The sequence below is a fragment of the Triticum aestivum genome, chromosome 2A, assembly GCF_018294505.1.
Source record: "Triticum aestivum cultivar Chinese Spring chromosome 2A, IWGSC CS RefSeq v2.1, whole genome shotgun sequence".
Taxonomy (NCBI): domain Eukaryota; kingdom Viridiplantae; phylum Streptophyta; class Magnoliopsida; order Poales; family Poaceae; genus Triticum; species Triticum aestivum.
The window spans coordinates 409,021,838-409,037,091 of NC_057797.1; positions in this window are offsets into that span (position 1 = coordinate 409,021,838).

Below are 15,254 nucleotides of genomic sequence, written 5' to 3' on the forward strand. Positions count from 1 at the left end.
ATCCATTTGCACACATTTGATTTTGGTTCGAGCAATGGTGACTGGGCAGTACAACCGGTGTTACGAGCGGTTCAACCGCTGGTACACTCGGGTTGTACCGTCCCAGAAGGGCTCCCAACGGTGCTTGAGCGGTTCCACCGCTCAGCCCTAGGATGTCCGTCTGGCCGGTACTACCGGTTGGTTACAGGCGGTACTAGTGTTGCCTTCTAGGCGACGGAAGTACCGCCCGCAACCACTGGGTTGTACCAGAAAGCGGTACAACCGCTCCTTTGAGCGGTACAACCGTTGCGCGTCTATGGGCCTATATATAGCCGATGGGGCTGAAGAGTTTTCTTTTTCCCCTTCTTCCCTGTCCTTCCCATTTCTGCCCTAGCCACCGGTCGCCAGTGCCCCTGCCCCGGAGTGCTTCTCGCACTTCGGATCCGTGGGCTCTCCATGGATTCTCTCCATGGAGGCCTCCTCCTTCCCGATCTCTTCCCATGGATGTCGGTAATGCCTCATGTCCTTCGTTCTTCATTCTAGGGTTCTTTCCCTACTCCTAGGGCATTACTTGACATTCTGCATTTATTGTTTAAACTATTGAGTGGAAGAGATCTATATTTGCCTCCTACTTAGATTGCATTTCTTAGAGGTTAGAATATGGCTAGTGTGATTCATATCTTGTGGTTAGATCTATCTCCTACTGGTAGTTTCACTGTTCAGCGGTTCTACCGCCTCTACGGGCGGTACAACCGCTGGAGCGGTACTACCGGTGGGAGACCCTATACAACCATGGTATCTGAACCACGTAGCCCTGTTCTGTCTTCTCTGTTTTTGCAATCTATCTATTCCTCTGCTCGTGTGTGCAATCCTCTCATCTTTGTTGGGTTTCTTGTGTTCTCCTCATGCGTGTGTACAGGTGGCTCTAGTTCTCGCTCTGCTCCTTGCAAGACCAAGAAGAGGGCTCGGAGATGCTCGCGCCCGGCTGCGTCTGATGAAGAAGAAGAGGTTGTGATTCCCACCAAGCCCACTCGCCGTGAAAATTCTGACGCTGCCAAGCAACGTGTGGTTATGCCCTTGCACCATTGGAAAGCCAAGGATTGGGAAGACTTCCGCTCGAAGAATCCTTATGAGGTTCCCATTGCACCTCGTTGGACCACCGTTTAGTTCCAGAATGAGATGCAAGTGCGGATTGTTCATGAACTCTTTGAGCACAACAAGAACAGGTATGCCAAGCAGTGGACCATCGATCTTGACCATTGGAGGAGCAACTTGGAGTATTTTGGTGAGGCTTTGGCTCTTTGTGAGGAGTTCGATCTGGTCAAGCTCATGTCAGTAAACTATGACTTTGATGTTCAGCTCTCCATCAGTTCTATGCCACTGTTCACTTTGGAGAAGATGACGCTTGCACACTCACGTTTATGTGCTGTGATGAGCTCTTTCAAGTAACCTGGAGGGCTTTTTGCAATACTCTTCGTTATGACGATACAAGCCTTGAGGGGAATGGTGGCATTCTCCCTCACAGCCATCCTGAGTCCATGCCTAAGGAGAAGCTTGCCCCTCTGTACATTCGGGGCCATGGTATTATTGGAGAATCCAAGGATTTGGTGAAGGTCTATGACATCATGCATCGAGTGTTTTGGAATGTGCTCTTGCCCAAGGTGGGAAATCAAGATGAAATTCATGGCTATCTTGTTGACTTGATGGTTGCTATGAAGACCAAGGTGGGCTCTGGTGCAACGTTTGATGTGTCCAACTAGCTGTGGCACGAGATGTACAACATGGTCATCTATAGAAAGGTCCCTATTTATGCTCTGTTTGTCATGTGGTTTCTAACCTCAGTTTGGGCTGTTCACCGTCCTGGAGAGCTTCTCACTTCTCCAGATAATCTCACTGTTCATGAGGTCAAGCTACTCAAGAAGAAGAAGCATGTCGAGCCTCGCTTTCCTGTGAATGATCCTGAGGATGTTTATGCCACTTCTGAGGATGAGGACTTTGAGATGGAGCTCGGAGCCAAGCCATCTTGGGTGACCAAGCTCACTGCCAAGGTAAAGAAGACTTTCTGCCTCCAGACTAACATTCAGAAGAGGATGTATGAGGCCCATGTCAATGAGAAGCATGCCAGGCATCCTCAGATTGCGATGATGAAGCACCTCGATATGCCTGTTCAGAGTGGTTCTGAGAAGAGCATCACACTGGAGGAGCAATGGATCTCTGCGCACAGCACTTGGTCTGATGATGATGCTCCTCACCAGCCCTCCACCTCCTTTGCAGCTGCTGATGACATCATGGAGGACACAGATCAGGAGAATGATGACGAGTCTGATGATGATGAGGATCCAGATGCTACCGAGGAGGAAGACTGAGCTCTGGGGCACTAGCTTCGCTCTTTTCCTTTTGGGTGTCTTGATGCCAAAGGGGGAGAGAGTTCTATTAGGTCTTGGGATTTGCATGGGATTTGCCTTGCTTGGGTTTGTGTTTTGTTCTTTTGTGCGTCGTGTTGAACTTTAGTTTGTGGAACTTGTTGCTTATCTCGTCTTGCATGGTGTGAGACATCTTTCTATCTATCTATTGTCTTTGTTGTTTTATGCGTTATAGTCCTTATCTTCCTATTATGTGCTTATTGCTTATATTCGCATGTCTAGTAGGAGTGGCGAGTCTATAAAATCTAGGGGGAGTCTTGCCCTTAATGTGTGCTCGTGCTCTCCAATAGCAATTTCAAATTGGGGCACACATCTAGGGGGATTCCCGTCTACATTTTCTAGACTTCTCTCTTGCAAATCGTGTTGTTGTCATCATCCACCAAAAAGGGGGAGATTGTGTAAGGGCATTTCCCTACTTTGTGTTTTGGATGATGATGACAACCCTTTGTTGGTCTAATCGTGTGCTAAGTGCTTCAGGTTCTCGGTGTAGGCTTACATCGATAGCTATTCTCTCTGGAAGGAAAAGATCGAAGACGGGGTTTTCTACATTTTTATCTCTTTGGTCGTAGGGAACCCGTACTATCAAGAGGGAATCCACATTAGAAGGTGTTGGAGAATCTTTTCACGTACACTTGCCACAGCCCCTCTCTCGCCTTCTTTATTCTTGAGAGAGAGAGAGCTTTCCCTCTTTCCTTCTGCTTGCTACGCTCTCCCAGCGGTTGCACCGCTCACGCAAGCGGTTGTACCGCTGGCCCATGGTGCTTCCTAGTCTTGAACGAGCGGTTGTACCGCTGCTCCCGGGCGGTGGTACCGCCACCATGCTCTACTATGACTGCGGCAGTTGTTCCGGCCAAGTACCGCTCAACAACCAGACATACTCCTGTTTTGATGCGGTACTTGGGCGGTGGTGGCCCGGTTGGTCTAGTTGTGCCCCGCATACCGGTACCACCAGTGTCCCGAGCGGTTCTACCGCTTGGGACTAAGCCGCCCAACCGCCCAAGGCCAGGCGGTTGCACCGGTCGTGTACCGCTCGACCACCGCACTCAGGAGTGACACCCTACTGTTTCAATGCGGTGGTTGAGCGGTGGCTGGGTGGTTGTTCCGGTTGATCCAATAAACTGATACTACCGCCTGCTCACCCGATTTTACCGCCTGGTTGGGTTCTGCTGGTAAACTGTGAGGCCCGGTTGTACCGGGGCAAGGAGCGGTTGTACCGCTGTAGTACAGAATTCGCAGTAATGGTTGGATTTAGGGTTTGTTATATAAGGGTGGTTCTTCCACCTACCACTTTCACCTCTTACCTCTCTCACTCCACCATTAATGCCACTCAAGCTCTCTTGCCCGATCTCTCTCTCTAGCCACTCAAACTTGTTGATTTGCTAGGGATTGAGGGAGGAGACCTAGATCTACACTTCCACCAAAGGATATTTGCTTCCCCCATACTTTCTTGTGTGGATATTGTTACTCCTGGGTGTTTGAGCACCCTAGACGGTTGAGGTCACCTCGGAGCCACATTCCATTGTGGTGAACCTCTGTGGTTTCGTTGGGAGCCTCCAATTCAGTTGTGGAGAGAGCCCTAACCTTGTTTGTAAAGGTCCTGTCGCCGCCTCCAATGGCACCAATAGTGGAATCATGGCATCTCGCATTGTGTGAGGGCGTGAGGAGAATACGGTGGCCCTAGTGGCTTCTTGGGGAGCATTGTGCCTCCACACCGCTCCAACGGAGACGTACTTCCCCTCAAAAGGAAGGAACTTCGGTAACACATCCTCGTCTTCACCGGCTCCACTCTTGGTTATCTCGTGCCTTTACTTGTGCAAGCTTATTTGTGTTATATCCCTTGCTTGCTTGTGTGCTTGTTGATTGTTGCATCATATAGGTTGCCCACCTAGTTGCATATCTAGACAACCTACTTTGATGCAAAGTTTAAATTGGTAAAGAAAAGTTAAAAATTGTTAGTTGCCTATTCACGCCCCCCCCCCTCTAGTCAACTATATCGATCCTTTCATCTCTGTTAAGACTTCTTATGTCTATATACATCATTGATGTATGTATGCAAAAACATATACAACAATGATTATGATGTACAATGTGACAATACAACAATCAACATTCTAACCTCTTAATAGTCTAAGGAAATAAGGACAAATAAAGATACTTGTGTTGCACAATAAAATAAAATAATTTGGTAGAACCAGAAATCACATTTGCTTCAGTCATATTAAAGAGCCGTTGCACATAGACTATGAACTACATGGCATCTGAACTCACCGTTTGAGTGCTCAAACTTTTGCTCTTTAAGCTTGACAGCTTTTATCACTTCTCTCGACAAATTGTCAGATTATCCTATGGGGAAAGCATTTGCATCATTTAGTCAAATAAGTGGAGTAACAACATGTACTCTCTCTGGTAGTTTTTAAATAAGTGCAGTAACAACATGTACTCTCTCTGAACTATCATTTGGCTGTAGAACTTTAAAATCAAATCCAATTAATTGGAACTAAAGAAATACAGTAGCAAACAACTAATAGCTAAATATGACCTCTCCATTCAATTAAGAAAGAAGTGCCAAATCAGACTTGGATGCGTCCACTAACATTTCTAAGTAGGTACAATCAGCGCTCTATTAGAAAGAAAAGGAAGAAAAAAGCATGTAGGTGGTGGTGGTGTTTCAAAAAATAGTTTGACCCGCCACAATAGAAGGCAATCCAGTTTATCCTCACCGAATTGACTCGCCTTTATTTCCTAGCATGTACTGCAGGACCTCTTTGAGCTAAATAGAAAGTTTTACTAACCTAGAAACAAAATCATAACATTACAATAAGAGTGGATTAGAGAAATTAGCATGTTGTCCTTAATAATAATAGAAAAATAAAGGTTATGGAAACTAAATGTAAAATCTGGATAGCAATATATAGAACAGTCTCACTGTTATAGCACACCAATTTCTACAATGAATTGTCTAAAAACACAATTTATGCACTGAGAAGTTCATATATAGTGACTCGTATAATGAAGATCTGTATATTTGTAGGTTGTAGCAACCAGTGGCAATTCAACCAGCTTGTACGACCCATCAAAATTATTAAGTATAAAAGCGATTCTACACGGCCGCAAAACTACAACCTGATAATTCTTCCAACGTTGGTTGCAAACGTTTGGACAAGTTTCAGTTTAGTAAAGCTTACCATGTGGTTAAGACTGCAAATGTGATGCATACTGTTGTCATTCTCACCACACATTGATCATTGGTTTGGTCCTGGGATAACAAAGGAAGAACTCTGAAATTAGGCGACTGCTTTCACCAATGACCGATCCACACACCGGACTCATAACCGTGTAAGATAAATAGCACAACAAAGTAGTGAAGGCATTAGCATCCAAATTCCGACCCAGCATTCGTGACCTCCCATCCATCTTAATCTCAGTACTTGATATAGACTTGCATTTATTTTAGATGTATGTTTGTGCCAAACAATTTAATATGGACGAAAAAAATAAAGAGAAAGAATGCTAGTTCTTCAGAAAGTAGAAAGAACTGATGGTTACTTCAACCAGGGGAACTTAATTCTTAATATACAAGCAAGAATCAATACTGAAAGGACCATAATCAGAAAAAAGATAGGCCCGTAGTAACTTCATTATTCACGTCGACCATAACCATAAATAAATGTTTGTTTTTGTATGTGCAAGGACGGACTATGATGATGAGGTGAGGATGACGGTGAGCTTATGCTGCACCTACTTCAGGCTCTACATGAGGCCCTGCCATGGCCAGGGCTATTGGGGCCTTCTTCTTGGCCTTCGTGGTGCCTCCATTGATGACAAAAGGAGAAGTCAACATGGCATATCTCGGCGAGCCGCTTATTCTCGTTGTTGGTTTCCCTATGGCCGTGATCTAGATTTGTGGGTACGAGATTTGGATCGAGGGAAGGGAGAAGGAAGGGAGAAGGAAGGGGAATTGGGGACTTACATAGGGGAGTCCGTGTTGATGGGGATCTTCTCAAGGTCGATCGAGCCGCACGTTTTCATCCAAGGCCGCCATTTTCTTGGGGGCACGCGGCGCTGGTGGATACCATTGGGTGGTGGCATGGGGGGAGCACGAGGAGCCTACGACTGAGGATAGAGATAGTATCTAGAGGAGCAGGGCGGCCGGTAGCTCGATCAGGCCCACGCCCTCCTCGACATCGAGGGCGAAGTAGCTCCGGGCGGCTGCATCAATCCCACATCGGCGACCTCGGTCCGTCGCAAGTGGCAGGTTGCGGAGGGGAACTGAGCAGCATCAGTGGTGGCGATTCTGGAGGCCTATTTCCCCTGCAGCTCACGAGATCGGGAGGGTGAGGGTGGGCGGCGACCAGATCGGGAGGGTGAGGGTGGAAGGAGAGAGAGAAAGAGAGGTGGGCACCCTGGACCTGGAGGCCTCACTGGTTCCTGCGTGCGGGTCGTGGAGGGTTTTTTCGTTGGTTTTTCTTCGTAGGTTGAATGCTCCAGAAAATAATTGTGTAGAAGCATAGCAAACATATAATCTACATCAAACAAAAAGAGTAGAGGTATGAGTATGTAAAGTTCTTGTTATAATGTAACCCCATCCAAAACCTCATAACGAAACTACATGAGTAAAAGCTTGAGAAAAAATGAGCACTTGCTGGCCATTAAATATCGAGCCAAACAAAGCTACAACTAAAAAGACACACTGGAAGAGATATAAAACAAAGATTGGACGCTACTGTGATGTTAGTTATTGATTCCACTTTTTGCTGCTTTGTCATATGAAAGAAAAGGAACACACACAGATTGCACTAACAATATTATCTAACTTGAGAAATATAAACTCGTAATGTTGTCCCGTTGATAAGGAACCGTATTCGGTGTATGACCGATATTAGTTGAAATAGGAGCTTTTAATTATGTAATTAAAATAAGAATCTTTCTGACTTATCCCCGGGATCTTTGACCACGACAGATAATAGATTTCTCAAATTCAAAGAATATGCCAAGAAAAATAGACTGCATGATACAACTCACAATTTGTACTAAACAATCTATGTAACTCATGCTATATTAAGAGGATAAGAAAACAAATTTACCTCGTTTTATTCTTTCTGGACTTTCTTTTCATAAATATATTGTTTTTGTGTGAGAAAGGAGAGCAATGCTCTCTTGATCTTCATTGCCACATTCTAATGCCTGAAACATGGCACAATTAAGAAACATTCGTCTCTTGCTAGTGCAGCCGCCTGGTTGCAATTTGCAAGCAGGAATGCGATGCTTGCATCCGTCTACTGCATAAAGAAGCATAAAGAATGAGGACTGTGACCAAGATATGGGAATATAACATGAGATAAATAGATTCAACACAAGCTGAGTCTTAACTATATAAATTGACTTGTTATCAGTGGCGATCGAACACTGGCCAGATCCTATTATCCCATGAACAGCTGTAATAGTCATGATGTCTGCACATCTACATGATCCAACCAAGAATGAAATGAATCAATCCTGATGCATAAGAAGAAAACAAACCAGGCAAGCAAGAAACTTCTGTGCATACCATAGCCAAGAATTGTCAGGTTATAGCAAATAGCCAAAGAAAATCACTTACACCCGTATGATACGTCATCTTATATCTGAGCCCACTTGACATTGACAATTTGACAAGGAAGTGGGACTGCAAAATAGAGGAATCAAATGTATATAATATCTTGAGGAAGATGCATATACGGATCAGAGGTCTTGTGGCGTTTATGATGATGTTCCCTCTGTCTTGGGCCAATGAAGAGGACGGATTGAGTGCCTTTTCTATTTCTTCATCCGCTGATGTTGTTGAAGAGCGTCTTAACGCTAGGGTGTGGCCATGGAGTTAACAGCGAGAACGTGGACTGGGTAAGGTGGGACTCAAATGGGATGCATAGGGGTGATGAATCTCGTCGTTTCTAGAGTATTTGTGGTTGCAATCCAGATCAGAAGAGCATCCGTCGTGGCAGCGGAAGAGGCGGCGGCGATAAGAATCCCAGCAAGGAAGATGAACCGTGACCAACCTAATAAATATGAGAAGAGTCATGGGCTTTGAACGTCTAAATAAGTCAGCTAACACCAACACAATTGGGTCAATCGTCCAATAGGCCATGTAGATATAAATGGTTGGGTCAGCCTGGGTGGAAACATTGAAGGCTTTGCATAGCCCAGGCACAAAGAATCTTGCGTTAAAAAAAGGCGCACAAAATCTATCGCTCAAGCATGCAAGCGGCACGAAAATGAAGACCTGCAACCGAACTGCTGATGTGGCGCATGTGGTGATGTGCATAGACTGCATGTTGAGATAAATCTTATAGTGGGGATGAGTCTCTTAGGTATATAGGATGTGTATTACTACGATCGAGATTCAATAAACCATTTACATTGGGTGTATGACCATAGAAGGTTTTATTCATGTAAACAGAACAACAATTATTCTCTGACTTAAATGAATAATCGTATTGCAATAAACATGATCAAATCATATTCATGCTCAACGCAAACACCAACTAACATTTATTTAGGTTCAACACTAATCCTGAAGGTAGAGGGAGTATGCAATGGTGATCTTATCAACCTTGGAATCACTTCCAACACACATCGTCACCTCGCCCTCAACTAGTCTATGTTCATTTCATAACTCCTGTTTTGAGTTACTAATCTTAGCAACTGAACCGGTATCAAATACCCAGGGGATACTATGAACACTAGTAAAGTACACATCAATAACATGTATATCAAATATACCTTTGTTCACTTTGCCATCCTTCTTATCCACCAAGTATTTGGGGTAGTTCTACTTCTAGTGACCATTCCATTTGAAGTAGAAACACTCAGTTTCAGGCTTAGGTCTAGCTTTGGGCTTCTTCACGGGAGTGGAAACTTGCTTGCCATTATTCTCAAAGTTCCCTTTCTTTCCCTTGTCCTTTTCTTGAAACTAGTGGTCTTGTTAACCGTCAACACGTGATGCTCTTTCTTGATTTCTACCTTCCCCGATTTATGCATCGTGAAGAGCTTGGGAATCGTCTTTGTCATCCCTTGCATATTATAGTTCATCACAAAGTTCTAGTAGCTTGGTGATAGTGACTAGAGAACTATGTCAATCGCTATCTTATCTGTAAGATTAACTCTGAGTTGATTTAAGCAATTGTAGTACCCAGACATTTTGAGCACATGCTCATTGGCTGAGCTATTCTCCTCCATCTTGTAGGCAAAGTACTTGTCAGAGGTCTCATACCTCTCGAACATCTCATATGCTCTGTGGCGTTCAAAAAATTTTTGAAGTCTCGGTTCTAAGCCGTAAACATGTGCACTAAACTATCAAGTAGTCATCATATCGAGCTTGCCAAACGTTCATAACATCTACATCTACTCCTGCAACAAGTCTATCACCTAGCGGTGCATCAAGGACATAATTCTTCTATGCAGAAGTGAGGATAATCCTCATATCACAGACCCATTCCGCACCATTGCTACTACCATCTTTCAACTTAGTTTTTCTCTAGGAACATATCAAAAAATAAAACAGGGGAGCTATACACGAGCTATTGATCTACAACATAGATATGCAAATTCAATCAGGACTAAGTTCATGATAAATTAAGTTTAATTAATCAAACAACTTAAGAACTCCCACTTAGATAGGCATCCCTCAGGTCATCTAAATGATATGTGATCCAAATCAACTAAACCATGTCTGATCATCACGTGAGATGGAGTAGTCATGTAGCGACCTGACCTCAGATGGTCAAATTTCTGGGTATAAGTGTCATCCCTGGATCGGTAATGCTGACACACACAATACTCGAGGATTTATAACAGAGTTCAATCACACACTTAATACATCGAATGTCTCAAAGAGAGTACTTATTACAATAATATGGCTGAGGGCCATCTAAATAAGGTAACTACAGAAGCATCAAAGATAAATGAGTCCATCAACTCCAACGGCATAGTTGAGTGCATGACAACGACCTAGCACACCTTACTCTTCGTCTGAAACCTCTGCAACATAATATGTTGCAGCCGTGTAGGTCAGCACATGGAATATGCTGGCAAGATAACACTATAGAGCAATGAACAAATAACAGTTATCACTACATGCATATATGGCTGGTGGAGGTTCTATGGTTATCATTTGCATAAAGCTAGTTTTTCCCTACTACAAAGGAATATATTTTATTTAACTACAAAATTTGTTGATAAACATTGAGAATGATAACCCCATCTCAATCCCACAATAATAATCATTAACCCAATCAAATTAATTAAGTAAAGTGATGATATCAAATCAATAATTCAAGTACCAGAAACTCAAGATGTCCATAACCGGGGACACGGCTAATCATGATTAGTTTGTACACTATGCATATGTTTGCGCACTTTTCCCCACAAGACTCAATCTCCTCCGTTGAATTTCTCGCACTGCATGATGTTTGAGAAACGGATGATCGAGACACAGTCTTTCCGAGGAGGTCCCCTTAACCGATAGATAGGCCGGTACACCTACAATTCCCCTACATCTACTAGCCTATCATGGAAAGGTTTCCCACAACTTACTCAACTATGACAGAGCCCATAATGGCTTGTGGCTGCACATGAAAGTTTCTAAAATGAATAATCTTATGATCCCTTTGAGCCTAGGTGGCGAACCATAGGATGATCACACGGATGCCCCGGGATCTCCTTGGACAACACTGGATTCCCCAGGTGCCCACAAACAATCCACCCAGATGTGTATTAAAGTAGCCACCTTAAGTTATCCCTTAGTGAACAATAACTCGCACAGCTTTCATGAACTCTCTCAAACCAAACCACGTGTATGAGCATAGCATAGCAGAATAAAGCATAACGTAGTAACTCGCAGGGTTTGAATAAAGGACAATAGGTTCTACCTCATCAACTACTTCCCAATACCCACATGTTATCAAACCTACTCATGCAATGTTTGAGGGTTGAAACTAATGCAAAAAAAACTGGTAATAAAAGGGATATGATCAAAGTGTTACTTGCGTTACTGACGATCTGGAAACCCTAGTGTCCGTAGTAGCAAGCCTCGCACTCCGGAAACTCTATCATGATCAAACAATAGCATACATAAGCACTCAAGCATAAGATGCAAAGATAAAACCAAGATAAAAAATTCTAAACAGAAAATACAAGTGAAGAGTTTCGATTTGCAAAAAGAATCAATCGAATCGGAGTTACGAAACTCAAATTGCGATCAAAAGAAGTTCAAATCCAAATCTGCTTGAAACCAAATTTTAAATTTTCAAAACCATGATCAAGTTGATTATCTGAACAGAGGGGAACGAGACGAAGGTTTTGGCGTTGGTTTCACTGGATTTGGATAAACGAGCAAAAAGTAGTGAGCATTTGAAGATTAGGGACTAATCTGCGATGAAAAATAATTATGGATAGGTCCCTGGCCGAAAACAAAACTAAAAAGAAAAATATAACGAACGAGCGTTCGCCAACAGAACTAAACGAACGAAACCGTTCGTTATCAGAAACTAACGGGTGAACGTTCTCTAATTAGCGAACCCTAAAAACAAAACCGATCTGAACGAAATAAACAGAATAAAAAAACGGCGGGTTTTCTTCGGCTTTTACCGGTTCGGTGTGGGAATCCGGCGGCGGCGGCGTTCTCTGGCGGCGGCGGCAGTGGCACGGCAGCGGGCGACAGCGGTTACGCGGTGCAGGGAGGCGGCGTGGGGCAGTGGCGGCCGAGCAGGGCCGGCGACGGCGCGGCGACTCGGCTCGGGTGGCGGGGCGGCTCGGGTTGGGGAGAGAGGGGGTGGCGACGGTGGTAATTAAGGAGGGGAGGCTGCTTGGAAGAGGGGGCACGAGGCGCCGTCGGAGAGGAGTCCGGCCCGGACTCGATCGACGGCTGCGAGCGGGACTCCCGCGCGGGGAAGGCGGCGGCGGCTCGGTTGGGCCGGCTGGGCCTTCGGCCTAGTCGGTCGAAGTTTTTTTATATATAAAACTAATTTCGCTCGAACGGAAAAATCCAAATAAAATAAAAATACAAATCCTAAAAACCCCAAAACAATTTTCACCGTCCAAACCTAATATTTAGGACAAGATGAACATTTTTCTGGGCTAAAATGCAATTTTTTTCCTAATCTACTCGAATAAATATCAAATAAAATTTTATTTAGAACTAAATTTCCAATATTTCCTCTATTTTTAAGAAGTCATATTATCTTCGCTCATTATTTTATTTTGAAATATTTGGAAAAATAATTTCAAATAAAAATTCACTTTGATCCAATTACCAATTTTTGAAAATTCAAAAATGGAATTTTATGAAAACCTCCAACTCTCTCAAATGTTCCTTGAGTTGCTTAAGGTCTTTAGGATCAAAATGCTCAAACAAAATCAATTAAAAATGCAAAGAGCATGAATGCATATGATGACCTAATGATTAACATCCAAATTGAAAATTGGGATGTTACAAACCTACCCTCCTTAAGATGAATCTCGCCCTCGAAATTTGGGTTGGCTAGAAAATTGGTGTGGGTGGTCTTTCCGTAGGTCTTCTTCTTTCTCCTAGGTGGCTTCCTCCTCGGTATGGTGGCTCCACTGAACTTTGCAAAACTTGGTGACCTTGCTGCGTGTAACTCGGCTGGCAAACTCGAGAATCTTGACAGGTTTCTCCTCATAGGTTAGGTCACTCTCCAACTGAATCGCTTCCAGGGGCACTGTATCTCTCAGAGGAATATCGGCTATCTCTGCATGGCACTTCTTCAACTGGGAAACGTGAAACACATCATGAACTCATGACAGTCTTTCGGGTAACTCCAACTTGTAGGCCACTTCACCCATACGTTCCATAACTCGATATGGTCCTACAAATCTTGGGCCTAACTTTCCCTTAACTCCAAATAGTTTAACTCCTTGAAGTGGTGACACATGAAGATATGCTCTATCTCCGATCTCATAGACTACCTCCTTGCGTTTGGTGTCAGCATAACTCTTCTGCCTGGACTGAGCTACCTTCAATCTATCACGAATCAACTTAACCTTCTCTTCAGACTCCTTGATTAAATCTGGCCCGAACAATCGTCGGTCTCCAACTTCATCCCACATCAACGGTGTCATGCACCTCCTTCCATACAAAGCTTCGAAAGGGGCCATCTTCAAACTAGCCTAGTAGCTGTTGTTGTATGATAACTCTGCATAGGGTAAATTATCATCCCAACTAGATCAGTAATCTAGCTCACAAGCCCTCAACATGTCCTCCAAAATATGATTGACTCTCTCGGTCTATCCATCTATCTACGGATGAAAGGTTGTACTGAACTCTAGCATAGTACCCAAAGTCTGGTGCAACTGATTCCAAAACTTTGAAGTAAACTGTGTTCCTCTATCTTATACGATGGTCCTCGAAACTCCATGCAGACATACGATCCTGGTCATATATATCTTGGCCAACTTCGCGCTCGTATAAGTAGTTTTCACTGGGATAAAGTGAGCCACTTTGGTCAAGCGATCAACTACTACCCAAATAGAATCATATCCTGTTTGTGTCCTGGGTAATTCGGTGATAAAATCCATGCCAAGTTTGTCCCACTTCCATTCGGGTATCGGCAATGGCTGAAGTAGTCCTACTGGCTTTTGATGCTCTGCCTTAACTCTCTGACATACATCGCATACGGCTACATACTCGGCAATATCCTTCTTCATACCGGTCCACCAGAGACGCTCCTTCAAATCCAAATACATCTTGGTGTTTCCGGGATGAATCGAGTATGGCGAATCGTGAGCCTCCTGAAGTATTAACTTTCTGATCTCCGAGTCATTAGGCACATAAATACGATCCTCAAACCATGTGGGATTTTCCTTTGCTTGTCCTCTCTTTTATCTACGCAATCTCTTTATCAGTCTTCTGGGCTTCTCGAATCTTTCCCAGCAATGTGGACTAAACCTCCAATGCTGCAACAAAACCTCTAGGAACTATCTCCAAACGAAGTTCCCTGAGATCTTCGGCTAACTCATGGGGTAATCCTCCGGTTAAGAGAGTATTAACATAACTCTTGCGTCTCGATGTGTCTGCTACAACATTGGCCTTACCTGGGTGATAATGTAGCTTCACATCATAATCTTTTATAAGCTCCAACCATCTCCTTTGCGTGAGATTCAACTCCTTTTGCATGAAAATGTACTTCAAGCTCTTATGATCCGTGTAAAAATCACAACAGTTTCCAATGAGAAAGTGTCTCCAGGTCTTGAGTGCATGCACTACGGCTGCTAACTCGAAATCATGCGTGGCATAATTCAACTCATGAGGTCGATGCTGACGTGAGGCATATGAAACAACTCTTCCGTCTTGCATAAGTACACCTCCAAGTCCTTGGCGAGAAGCGTCGCAATACACTTGGAAATCTTTGCATATATCCGGAAGAATTAGCACTAGGGTTGTAACTAAACATTTCTTCAACTCCTGAAAACTGGCCTCACATTCTTCAGTCCACTTAAACTTGGTGTCCTTCAATAACTCCATCATGGGTTTCACAATCTTGGAAAAAATGTCAATGAATCTCGGGTAATATCACGCAAGTCCAAGAAAACTGCGTATCTCTCCAATTGAGGTGAGTGTAAACCACTCTGTGACAGATTGAACTTTGGTTGGGTCTACTGCTATACCTTCTTCAGACATAACATGTCCAAGAAATCCAACTTCCTTCAACCAAAAATCACGCTGAACTTGGCGTATAGTTGATGTTCCCGAGCTTCTCAAGAACTAAGCGCAAATGCTCCTTGTGTTCCTCTTCATTCTTCGAGTATACCAATATATCATCTATGAAAACCACAACTAACCTATCCAAGAACTCCATG